The sequence below is a fragment of the Schistosoma haematobium genome, chromosome 4, assembly GCF_000699445.3.
Source record: "Schistosoma haematobium chromosome 4, whole genome shotgun sequence".
NCBI classification, from domain to species: Eukaryota; Metazoa; Platyhelminthes; class Trematoda; order Strigeidida; family Schistosomatidae; genus Schistosoma; species Schistosoma haematobium.
In genome coordinates, this window is record NC_067199.1 from 32,837,530 (window position 1) to 32,850,021 (window position 12,492).

Below are 12,492 nucleotides of genomic sequence, written 5' to 3' on the forward strand. Positions count from 1 at the left end.
ATATTTCTACAATAAGTTATTGAATAATTAATGTCAAAGAGTGCTTAATTCAATTCATAAAAAAATCTAACCATCTGTCAGTGTTATTAAAATGTATAAAAATCGGTGTATTTTAAAGATAAGTTTTATTTATACTTGGTTGTTATTAGACCCTAATCGAATATTGTTTTGAATCTTGTAAATCCCGATTTCTTAGACGTCAGTACCAGTCTATATGCCGTTACAACAACATCTTTCATGTAAATTACAATCTGTGAAATAAAAACGACTGCGTTTTTTGATTCACAGTTTGAGAAAGTAGTTTTTTTGTGTGTGAGGGTGTTATACTGTTTTAATAACTGAAATTTAGAATTATTATAAATTCAGTATTTCAGGTGGTTTTTTTCTGGGTTGAGACTCAGACTGGTTCAACTGTAATTTCTAGTCTTATCCAATTGTGGATCGAATATGTAATACACTACATTCAGGTAACCTGGACGATTTTTGATTCAGCTAAGACGAAATAATGAAGTGAATCCTCCTGGTTTGCCAGAATATCACACATTCTGACCTCACATCAAGATTACGAACTTAATATTAATAGAACTACATAATTCAAAAGCGAAAGAAACTTAGCTGTCCAGTGCTTTCAGGTTTTCAATGATGATCTGGCATCAATCAGTTCATGATCTCAATCAAAAACATGATAATCTTCACAACCCCATAAGGATAATCACCGCGTGCTCACTAATGACTAATTTTGTGAGGGAACTCTCGGAGTTCTAGTGAGAAGCCGTGACCAGTGGAGCTAGTCCGTATCGGGTAGAGACAGGTATCTACCTCAGTACAATAAAGGATGGTCGCGCAGTTTCGTGGATTGGTTGAAGTTAGACACTATCACCATTTAATGCCAACTCACTAGTTTAGAGGCTAAGCGTTCGCGTGCGAGATCGTGGGCGCACTGCTGAGGGGTCCTACAACAGGACGAAACGACCGTCCAGTGCTTCCAGGTGTTCAATGGTGGTCTAACATCATTCGGTTCATGATCTCAAAAAAAACGTAATAATCTCCACAACTCCATACGGATAAACTTAGCCATTGTTTAATCTCAAGACAAGCTATCAGGAGCAGATAGTCTATTTTGGTTTTTAAATATCTGGATGTGCATAAATTAGGGTGTCTGCAATATCAATAATTCAAGAAAGAATAATTTTTCATCATTAAGATCTACATAAACTTTTTTGAATAGTAAAAAGAAAGTGCTTGTAAATCCTGAATACTAGTAATGCAACAGCTAACAATTCCACCCTAAATTTACATCATTGAATAATCAACTAAACTCAACAATTGCCAAAAATCTTACTACTATCTGGCTTAACTAAAATGTTACTGATGTTAACTATTGAACTCAATCAGAACAATAAAATCAGAATTGAATTTTCAAAATTCTTACAAAACTGTAACGTTACTTTTGATAAATTTAAAATGACAACCAATTAATGTAAATTATAATAATAATGGTCATAATCCAACATATTAACTAATGTCTATATCTATGTCTGTATCCTTTAGTCTGAAGTAATTTACTGAAAAAGAATAAAGAAAAAGAAAAAAGGAAGAAAGAAAATGTACATTACAGACTGCGTTGATCAATGTTTCAATGTTCTCCAAATGTATACTGAATTAAAACAACAACAAAAATAGTAGAAAAGCGACAAAATCTAAAAACAATCCGATATAAGAATACTTAAAAAGAAAAGGAAATTAAAATCCTACGGTACAATTAACTAGTGAATGTCATAAATCTCTTAAGATTATTCAGTGAAATCATTTGTTAGACGGTAATGATGATGATGTTGATATGGTTAGTACTTTTACTGAATCTTTCTGTTTTGTTTTTTTCAAATTCATTATAAATACAATGATTTTGTTGAAATGATACACTTAATTATAACGGTCAGAGATGTTTAGTACATGTTTAAACTTTTTTTGTTAATTATGCCATTAGTTTTAATGGACTAACAATTTTGTGAAACGAGACAAAACTGAAATACCGAATAGAAATAATAAGAATTTTTTGATTATTTCCTGTTTAAGATTTACAAATAAATCTTTGTTACATAATTTTCTAAATGGATAGTATTGAATATAGTTTTTAGTACTTAACTCATATTGCAAAGGTTGATAATATAGTGATTTAAACAGTTTAAGATCATGAGTCAACTGAAGCAAGACCACCATGGAAAACCTGGAAGCACTAGATGGTCGTTTCGCCCTACTGCGGGACTCCTCAACAGTGCGCATCCACAACCCCACACCCTGCGGGATTCAACCCAGGACCTATCAGTCTCGCGCCAAGCGCTTAATCAACTAGACCACTGAGACGGCATCCAACGGTGTTAATGTCTAACTTCCACTAATATAATGATTGTTAGATCAAGGGTATACGTAACTAGGTAATTGATTTTTAAAAGTTTATATCCATGTAAAATTTTAGTTATTGAATTACTAATTCAATGCAAATACTCAGACTAGTTTATTAAGTAATTCTGATAAAACGATGGTAACAGCTTTGGAACAGATCGGTTTTTCAACTTAAATGATGTTGAATATTTATTTCTTAGTTGGAGCTTCTTAGTGGTATATATTCACAATCCGAAATAAATTCAAACCTAGATCTTTAGTTTTAGCGATAGAGGATGCTGAGTAATCCCAAATTAGGACGAAATCTCTATCCAGTACTTATTAGATCTCGATGATGTTTTAAATGATTTCAAATTATATCAAATATCTTTTCCTGGATGATATGTATTTTCCATAATTTATTTAATTAAACGTCTGTTTACTCTGAATAATATCCGAACTATTGTTATCACATAGTAATAGATATGAATAAAGGCTGGCAGTCATTTTGTGGACGTATGCCCTATTTCAGGATCGTCAGCTAAATATATCTCCATGTGTGTCGATCTTCACTTCGAGACCCAAACCCAGTACCTTCCGCTCCAAATATCAACCTGTTACCCACTGAGCTATTAAGTCCAGGTAGTCCTTAGATTGTTCCAAATAAAACAGAACGTATGTTCTGGAATCCACTGATACCCACAATTCATTTTTACCTAAATAATTCTGAACTAATGGTAATACCGAGGTAATCCACTAATCGAAATTCAGTTCTTAACTCTAAAAACGGTAATAATATTCCAAATTCTGTTGATGCAACTGATAAAACCGAATTTTAAAAAGTGAACACTTTAGCTTCAATTATCAGAGCTTTGCACATAAAATATCTCAATATACAAGTAATAATTGCTATCACGCCCTAAATAAAGCTAATAATTCTCAAGATATTAGTATGGAATAGAGAAGAAAACATGAAACTCTCTGAAATACAAAATTAATTTTCACCATCAAGTAGCTATTCATAAAAATCAGCCCCCAGTTTAAATACAATAACTGCACTAAAAGAGAACATGTAACCTAACGATAACTTAGTGGCTCAATGATGATGATATTTCATGCGAATAACACAAAAAAATAAATTTATGCCAGAAATGTAATCGAAATAAGTTGTCTAAATGTATCACGCTTAATGTTAGGTCTAAAATCAAGCGACCTAATCCCATGTACCCTTAAAAGTGTAAACAAATGGTTATTTCCAATGATCTGAAGCAATAGCTACCCAATTTATCCATGAATTTAGTTGTTCCTCAGTTGATGTTTGTTACAGAAGAACATTACATCCAATCTATATTAACTCATCACAAAGTTCCATTGTACATAATAATTACTGCTCTATTTGTAATTTTACTCCTTAATAAATCGTACAATCAAAATATACGACGTTACTTACTTACCGACGCCTGTCACTCACAATGGAACATAGGCCACCGACCAGCATTCTCCAATCCACTCTGTCCTCAGTATTACTTTCTAGTTACATCCAATTCTTATTCATTCCACTCATATCTGTCTCCATTTCTCGACGTAATGTGTTCATTGGTCTTACACTCCTCCTTCGACCTTGAGGATTCCATGTGAGGGTTCGCCTTGTGATGCAGTTGGGTGATTTCCTCAATGTGTGCCCTATCCACTTACAGCCAGTCTTCCTGATTTCTTCCTCCATTGGAATCTGGTTTGTTCTCTCCCACAGTGGGTTGTTGTTGATAGTGTCTGGCCAACGGATCCAAAGTATTTTACGTAGACAGCTGTTAATAAAAACTTGCATTCTTCTGAGTGATGGCTTTCGTAGTTCTCCAATTTTCCGCCCCATACAATAGAACTGTCTTGTCATTTGTATTAAAAATTTTGACTTTGGTGTTGATTGACAGACAGTTGTTTTGAGTTCCAGATGTTCATCGTTTGTAAATATGCTGCTCTTGCTTTGCTGATCCACACCTTCACAGTTGCATCAGATCCACCATGTTCATCAATGATGCTGCCCAGATATGTAAAGGTTTTTACATCTTCCAACTCTCCTCCGTCAAGTGTGATTCAATTGTTGCATGCTGTGTTGTATCAGCGAATCTTGCTTTTCCCTTTGTGTATGTTGGGACCTACTGCCGCTGAGGCTGCTGCTACATTGGTCGTTTTCTCCTGCATTTGTTGTTTTGTGTGTGATAGGAGGGCCAGATCATCTGCGAAGTCTACATCCTCCAGCTGCATCCTAACGCCAACGAGAAAAATTAATTCAAAATACACTATATGAGCTTTAAAATTTCAATCTAAATATCATTCATATATTTTTAATCCAAGAACAGGTTTATAAATGATATTACTTGTTACTTGATACCTGAAAACAGATCCATCGTAACAACATTGTTTCACCTCTTCAAATTCTATTCAGTAAATAAATAAACCTATTCTTATATTAGAAGGGTTTTTGTGGATATTATATCAATTTCATTAGTTAAGATTATGATTCAATTGAAGCCAGACCACCATTGAAAACCTGGATGCACTGAAAGGCCGTTTCATCCTATTGTGGGACTACCCACCTGTGCGTATCCACGATCCCACCTCGCGAGTAGCAAACCCAGGACTTCCATTCTCGCACGCGAATGCCTAACCTCTAAACCACTGAGTTGGCATCCAACGGTGTTAGTGTCTAACTTCAACCAATCCACGAAATTGAGTGACACGTTCACCATTGTCTTCAGTGAGTTACTATCTCACAACAGACCCGGTTAAACTTCTCATATATAGAAATTATGAAAAGAATTTAGGAACAACTATTCAATCTTAATATATAATTTAAGACTTAAACAATAAGATACTAAATATTTCCCAGTATTTTTTATTCTCTCCATTATTTAAAATAAATAAAAATATGCTTATCAAATTTAAACAATCATGAATTCAAAACAAACACAAAAAGAAACGAAAAAGTAGACTCTATTTTTATTATTTCCAATTATCAGGACAATTGAAATGTCATTATATATAGTAATTGTAATGATCATGTCTAATATAATTTTCTTTAATAATGACATAATCATGATTTATTTATCTTGAATGGGTAATACTACTGATTATCACATAATTCTGTTTGTATATGTATATTTCATGATATTTTTGCGTGTGGTTTAAAAATTATTTTGTTTTAAACGTCTTGTTTTAATAAATAACCACTTTTTCAATTTTTCGAGAATGAAGAATTTTCGCGGGTTTTCTTTTTGTTGTTGTTGTTGACAAATTCAAATTTTTATTTGAATATTAGAAATCATGACAATTAGCAGTTTAAAAACTCCTCATAGAATATTCAAAAACAAAAAGAAGAATATTTGAGCGGATGATTGTTTTTATCATCATAGTTATCATAGTTATAGGTCCATAATTATGATATTTCACAGAGGCCAATGAATGACTGATGAATTCGACAATGTTATCTGTTAAAAATGATGGACATTTGTATCTGTTACGACATATATACTTCAAAATTGTGTTGTCTGCAAATTAGGAAGATCATTTAATAAAGGTCAGAATAATTTGGAATAAAGTGTCTAGTCACAATTAGTAGAATAGTAATATAGCGAAAATGGAAATGGGACTTAAAAACAACTGTCAACCAATAGCAAAGTCAGAATCTTCAATATGAACGTCAGAACCGTTTTACTATATGAAGCTGAAACTTGGAGAACTACTAAAACCATCATCAAGAAGGAATAAGTATTAATAAATAGTTGTCTGCGCAAAATACTTAACATCTATTGGCCGAATATCATCAGTAACAGCCTACTATGGGAGAACACAAACCACTTTCCAGCTGTGGAGGAAATTAGGAAAAGACAATGGAAGTGGATAAGACACACATTACAGAAATCAGCAAACTGCATTATGAAACAAGCCTTAATTTGGAATCCTGAGGGGTAACTGAAAGGATGAAGGCCAAAGAACACAATACGTCGGGAAAAAGAAGCAGATAAGAAAAGGACGAATAGCAACTGGAAAGAACTGGGAAGGATTGCCCAGGACAGGGTTGGATGAAGAGTGCTGGTGGGTTTATTTAATACCTTTAAAATAGATTATTTCCTTTATCTGTGTTATCAATATTCAAACATCTTTATAAGCTTCTGAAGTAAAGATTCAACTTTTACTGGATATAAGTAATAAGAGGAACAGAATGTTGACCTTTTGTAAAGAAAAAAAGGCGAAATTCAAACATAACTCATCTATGTATATATATGACATATGGGTAAATTTGAAAAATAGGTAACTTAACAAACTAAAGATCAGGTAAACAATGACTGAGAAGGAATCATCAATGGGCCTATACGCTAGCAAAAACCAATAAATTTAGTCTTCAATATCAACAATAAAAACGTATAAACCCAATAAATAATAAAATAATTTCTGAATTAATTCTATAGATAAGAATTCATATCTATCTGCTTCTTCTTTAGAAATTCCGATGAATTCAAAGTATGAGATGTGTTTGTAGAGGTTATTCTTTGAAATTCACACAATATCTACTTCAACTAATTCGCGAGTCTTATAAATAAAAGGTTTACATTATACTAAAATACCCTCTGTCCTAATCCATAAATTTAGATATTTTCAATGGCCCGATATCTGACTCCAATCAGATCGGATGAATGATTGTTTTCAAAATACACATCTTGGCTATCCTCGTATAAAGTTATCAGCTTAACTCGCGTTAATGAATGACGGAATTAAATAAGCCAAAAACGAGGATAAATTTCCAGAACGTGTATCTCATACAGTTGTTGATCCAGAAAAATGGACGAAAAGAAAGAGAGCGAAGCAAATAACGCTTGGTGGAAAAGACATGTGTACCAACTTGAGCGTTAATCAATATTTATAGCCAGATAAAAATAGGTTGCATAAGTGTGTTGAATAAGGAAACAAGTGTATACATATATGTCAGGGTTGATAAGTGAATAATTAACAAGGTCAAATAGTGACTCAAGAAGAATAGGTAAATCGTCCTGTCCAGAAGCTAGAATAAGCTATGTGAGCTTAACGAAGTAGCCGACTTTGCATATTCATTAAAACATATGCATAATTTGTTAATGTGATCGCACTCCAAATATTCTACAAAATCATTCTTTTAAAACCCTTGGTTCAGTCACTTATCTAGATAAATTACTTTATGTGAGGATCTTCTTAGTAAGGTTTAATAATCTACTAAGACTTTAAAATTCGTATTTATTTTTCTAATGATTGTCATTGAAGGCTTCATTTCTATGTAGAATCTCTCATTCCTCATATAAATTGTGCAACATAACGTAGAATTTTGTGTCTAAAGCATTGTTATTTATAAGACACTGATGAATTACAGTGAAGTGGTTCATCACTGTTTTAAATATTGTTTAGAGAAAACAAAAATCATAACTAATTCAGAATATTTAGTCAATCGGTATGAACTACTCACAAGTAACTTATATTCATATCTGAAGATTTTATTTTTGTTGTTCATGAAATTGAAGAATTTCTGAATTCATACCAGGAATTTTAAAAATATCATGCCACGTTTCCAGTATGAATTAAGATTTTCCGTTCGCTTTCACCTTTGAAAACTTGAAATTTTTTCCGAAGATAAAATTTGAAATTAACAAACATTTACTTCTGATAACATTCATCTAAACTGCCTGATTTCCAACCGCTGTATTGTATTTCTTTGAATCTTCTACCTTATTCAAATAGCTCAGTCACCTGTCCTCGATCTTGTAGGTTCTCTTTTAAAGAATTTTATGGACTGAAATGCCACTAAGCAAAGTCAAAAAATAGTACTACGATTTCCTAATTTTAGCGTTACAGTTATTGAACCAAATATCACTATTCTGTTTTGTATATGCCATTAAAAACCCCTTTGTAGTGTGCAATTAAATCCATGGCATAAAATTTCTTCCATCTAATGTCTTACTTTCGTTTACTTTTTACGAATTGCTATTGTCTTTTAATGTATTTTAGTTTAATTGAACATGTTACTTATAAGTAGTAAACTTTAAGTAGAGTAATTGCTAGGAATAAGTTGATTCAATACTGGGTGATGAATCATAATTACGATGAACTAGTGTAATTAGCTATCAAGGAAGTAAGTAAAATCATCACAGTAAAAGGTTCTTTCAAATGGTGGTTCTTATCTAGCGATCGTGTTCAATTAATATGACTCTAGTTCATCTCGTATTTTTCAATTGCTATGAATTATTACCTATTCTCTTAAAAATTACACTCACATTTAAGTGGAGATGGACGGTTGCTAGCAGTGGAATTCGGGACACGCGTTCCATCCTATTTCAAACTCTTTTTCTGGGTGTGACTGCACCACATGGTTGTTGTCTATTTAGATGATGAGTACTAAATAGAACGAAATACGTGTCCTGGATTACATTGCTAATCACCATTCATCTCTGCTTAAAAATGTTTATACCTTGGTGGTAATAACGAGGTAATCATCCCCGGAAGGAACTGACCATTTTCAATTCTGAACACCGATTCGAACAATCAAATAAATAATACATATAAATTGAACTTCCATAATTTTAATACGCATAGAAAGTGTGGAAATAATAATTTCCTTATTATTAATAGTAACTTAATGATAATACTTACGGTTTAATCCCACTACGAGACTGTTCAACATTGATGATCTAAGCCCCTAATATCGTGGATTGATTGAAATTAGACATGTAAACCACTGATTGACATCTCAGTGGTCTAAATGTTAGGCACTCACATGGAGACCTGAAGTTTCTTTGTTCGATCTCGTCTTGGATTGTGGATACCCCCTGTTTAAGAGCCCTATACTAGGACGAAATAGCTGTACACTGCTTCCCCGCTCTCTGTGGTCATCCTACTTGGGTCGGTTCATGATCTCTATAGCATTCAACCATTATACTAATACTTTATACATTACGCCTGATGAATATGAATAATGACTAATGAAAACAGCCATGTTTACGAGTAAGTTAACTGGTAAGATTACTGGGATTATTTGATGTCCATCTGACCTACTGTTATCGCCTAGAAAAAAACATTTATAATGTTTGATAACTTTTTAAATGACGAAAATTAGTTTTAGGTTCTGTAGGGAAATATAACGAATGGAAATGATCGTAACCTCATCTGAACTTACTTATTAGATTAACTGATGAGCAATCAAATAACAAACTGAACAAGCTCAGCAAATTATGACCTTACACTATAAGAATGAGACAATCCTGTCTCATGATCACACAAATCACTGGAGAATTATTTTCAGAAACATTAATTGTTTAGTTAGATGGATCTAAAACCCATTTTGGATTAACTAACCATAGACTTAAAATGTAATGGTTAGGTCTATTCCAGTGTATTTAATGACCGGAGACTGTATTGAGTGTCATGACCCTGAAGATTTTCAAATATTCACTCAGTTTCTTTGAAATCATCGTCCCGAATGTTGATGATAGTGACAGTAAACTATTCAGCTCAAAAATGTGTATTGCTTAAAGTTATTTACCTGTTCTACTTATTCCTTCGCCATTTCCGAAACAAACACTCATTACATCCTTTCATGAATAAAATAAACGAAATAAGGAATTTTAGCATTTTATGTCAGTTGCAGATAAAAATTCTTAATTTTATATTCAGCAGTTAAAAATGTATTAGATAAATTTTCTGTCAATGTAGCAGAAAGCACTAAACCGATTTGGATTCCAAGTTGTAACTGATAAAGTACTGAGGCAATAAGTTTCATAGTCTACAAGACCTAACCCATAATGGGGTTGTAGATAGTAGCGTGGCAAAACTATCCTTTATTCAGTAGCATTACATTGTAACTTGACTATCCATTCCTCCTACAACTATAAACCACGATGAGTAATTTATAGGGTTAAAGTTACTATAACAAAATATATAAGTGCTCCAGACACTAAAGACGACATTATAAAAATAATTCACTCACGGAATCACAACTCGTCCCCATCCCTCATTGTACAGATATAAATGTTACCAGACATCATAATTAATTACATAATGTTATCAAAATCAGTCAGTTCTACAATCATGCCGATGACTGAGAATAAATCCATTGAATATACTTAGTTCTCATTGGATTAATTTTGAAAATGTGTGTCATAAATTAAAACACTGATGAGTTATATACCATACAGTTTGAACTTATTCTGAAATGCGCCGCTCTGGATACTGATGTCAGCAACACTTATTTAAGTCACCAAATACATAGACTTTGCAAAACATTTTAACATGATGATGACTAAAGGGTATAAGTTCTGGTGAGAAAAGACAGTGATTCAGTCAATACACCTCTAATCAAACCTTAACCATGAATGGTTTTTGGATTATTTTTTGTTATCAAAATCCGACTATGTTAAGTGATATTTATCCTATAAACTAGAAATATAATTGTTCACTTACCGTTAGAAATAGTCATACATGACATTCAATTCTCTGTATTTTAGACAATGTAACTAATTAATGGGTTTTAAGGAACTCTCAAAGTGAGCCTTCATTATTAGATGACCATCGCCGCCTGAAACTAGTGAGTTTTTGAGCTTCCATGACTTCCGTTGAAAATAGTGATAAAAATTGTCGATAGTTCTATTCACCCATTCTAAAAGCTAATTAAGTCCAAATCTTCCTCAGAAGCAGTCAAACCAGCCATCTTTACTTTCATTTTAGGCTCGTTAATGCGTCTGAGTATTTGGACTTTAGTAATTATTGTCAGTCCCTAGTTTACAGCATTTGATTGCTTAATCGTTATTCTGCAATCAAATGGGTTCGATTCCCACGTGCGTGGCCGTGGATGTACTTCTGAAGAGTCCCATACTGGAGTGAAACGGCGGTCCAATGCTTGCAGGTTTTCACTGGTGATCTAGCTAAGATCAGTTCGTGATTTTAACTGTGAAAAAACAATCTGTTACTTTATGTAGGTATTAATTCTTTATTTTTATCTTTAACCTGAATGAAAGTAAAGCTGTCCATTCTGGCAATAAATGGTCACGAAAACTATAAAACATAGAATTTAATATATATCACAATGTTAAATACTATGAAACCATCATTGTGATGTATTTGGCCACACTGATTGAAATAATGAAACAAAAAGCCATGAACTAAGGCTTTCATTTTAATGCAACTTAAATAATCTGATATTCCCTCAGATTCAAACACATATCGGGTAACCGTAATATATCCAGCCTTAATTCTGAAGGATTCTAATGAAAGCATAAATTTACTAAATGTTTTGAGAGTAAGATCTTCAAAGACTTAAGACAGTATTTCATATTAATTTACTAATATTTCTCTTTTGTTTGTTTAATATACCTAGGAACCTAACTGAAGCCATCAGTGATACAATGCTACTAGCCGGTGGCCCGTTAAACGAAAGCTTATATTATTCGACTATAAGCAGAGATGAATAGTATTTGGCAGTAGAATCTAGTTTGCCGCGCATTTTGTCCTATTTGGGACTCGTCAGGTGGATGGACCTGCATCCTGTGATTGATGTTCACTCTGGGACTCGAACCCAGTACCGTTCACTCCCACTACTAGCCGCTATCCATCTTTGCTTATAATGCTTGTAAATTACCGCAATATCAAGGCAATATGCACAGTATACACATATGCTAATAAGAGACTGGTCAACAGCACTCCTAAATATTAATGAGAATATTCAATTAAACACTACCAAGTGAACTTATATTATTCCGTTCATTACCATTTGTAGTACAGAAAAGTATAAAACCATAGTTCTAGAACCTTATATTCATTATTATCAAATTATTAAGTATAATCACATTTTGATTTTCTTTCATGCAAACTGTATTCAAATATCAAGAAACCACAATTAATGTATTTAAAGTCTCTATAGTTAAATATCCCAATCAGATTATAATTGGATCAAGTTTCAAATCGTCAATTATATAGAAAAATGACTACCCTCTAACAACAATATAGTTCAATTATTTATTTCATTTAGGTATTATACATTTTATATGGCAATCAAATGCTAACCAATAACTGAGTCTCTCAATAAAATGTAAACAA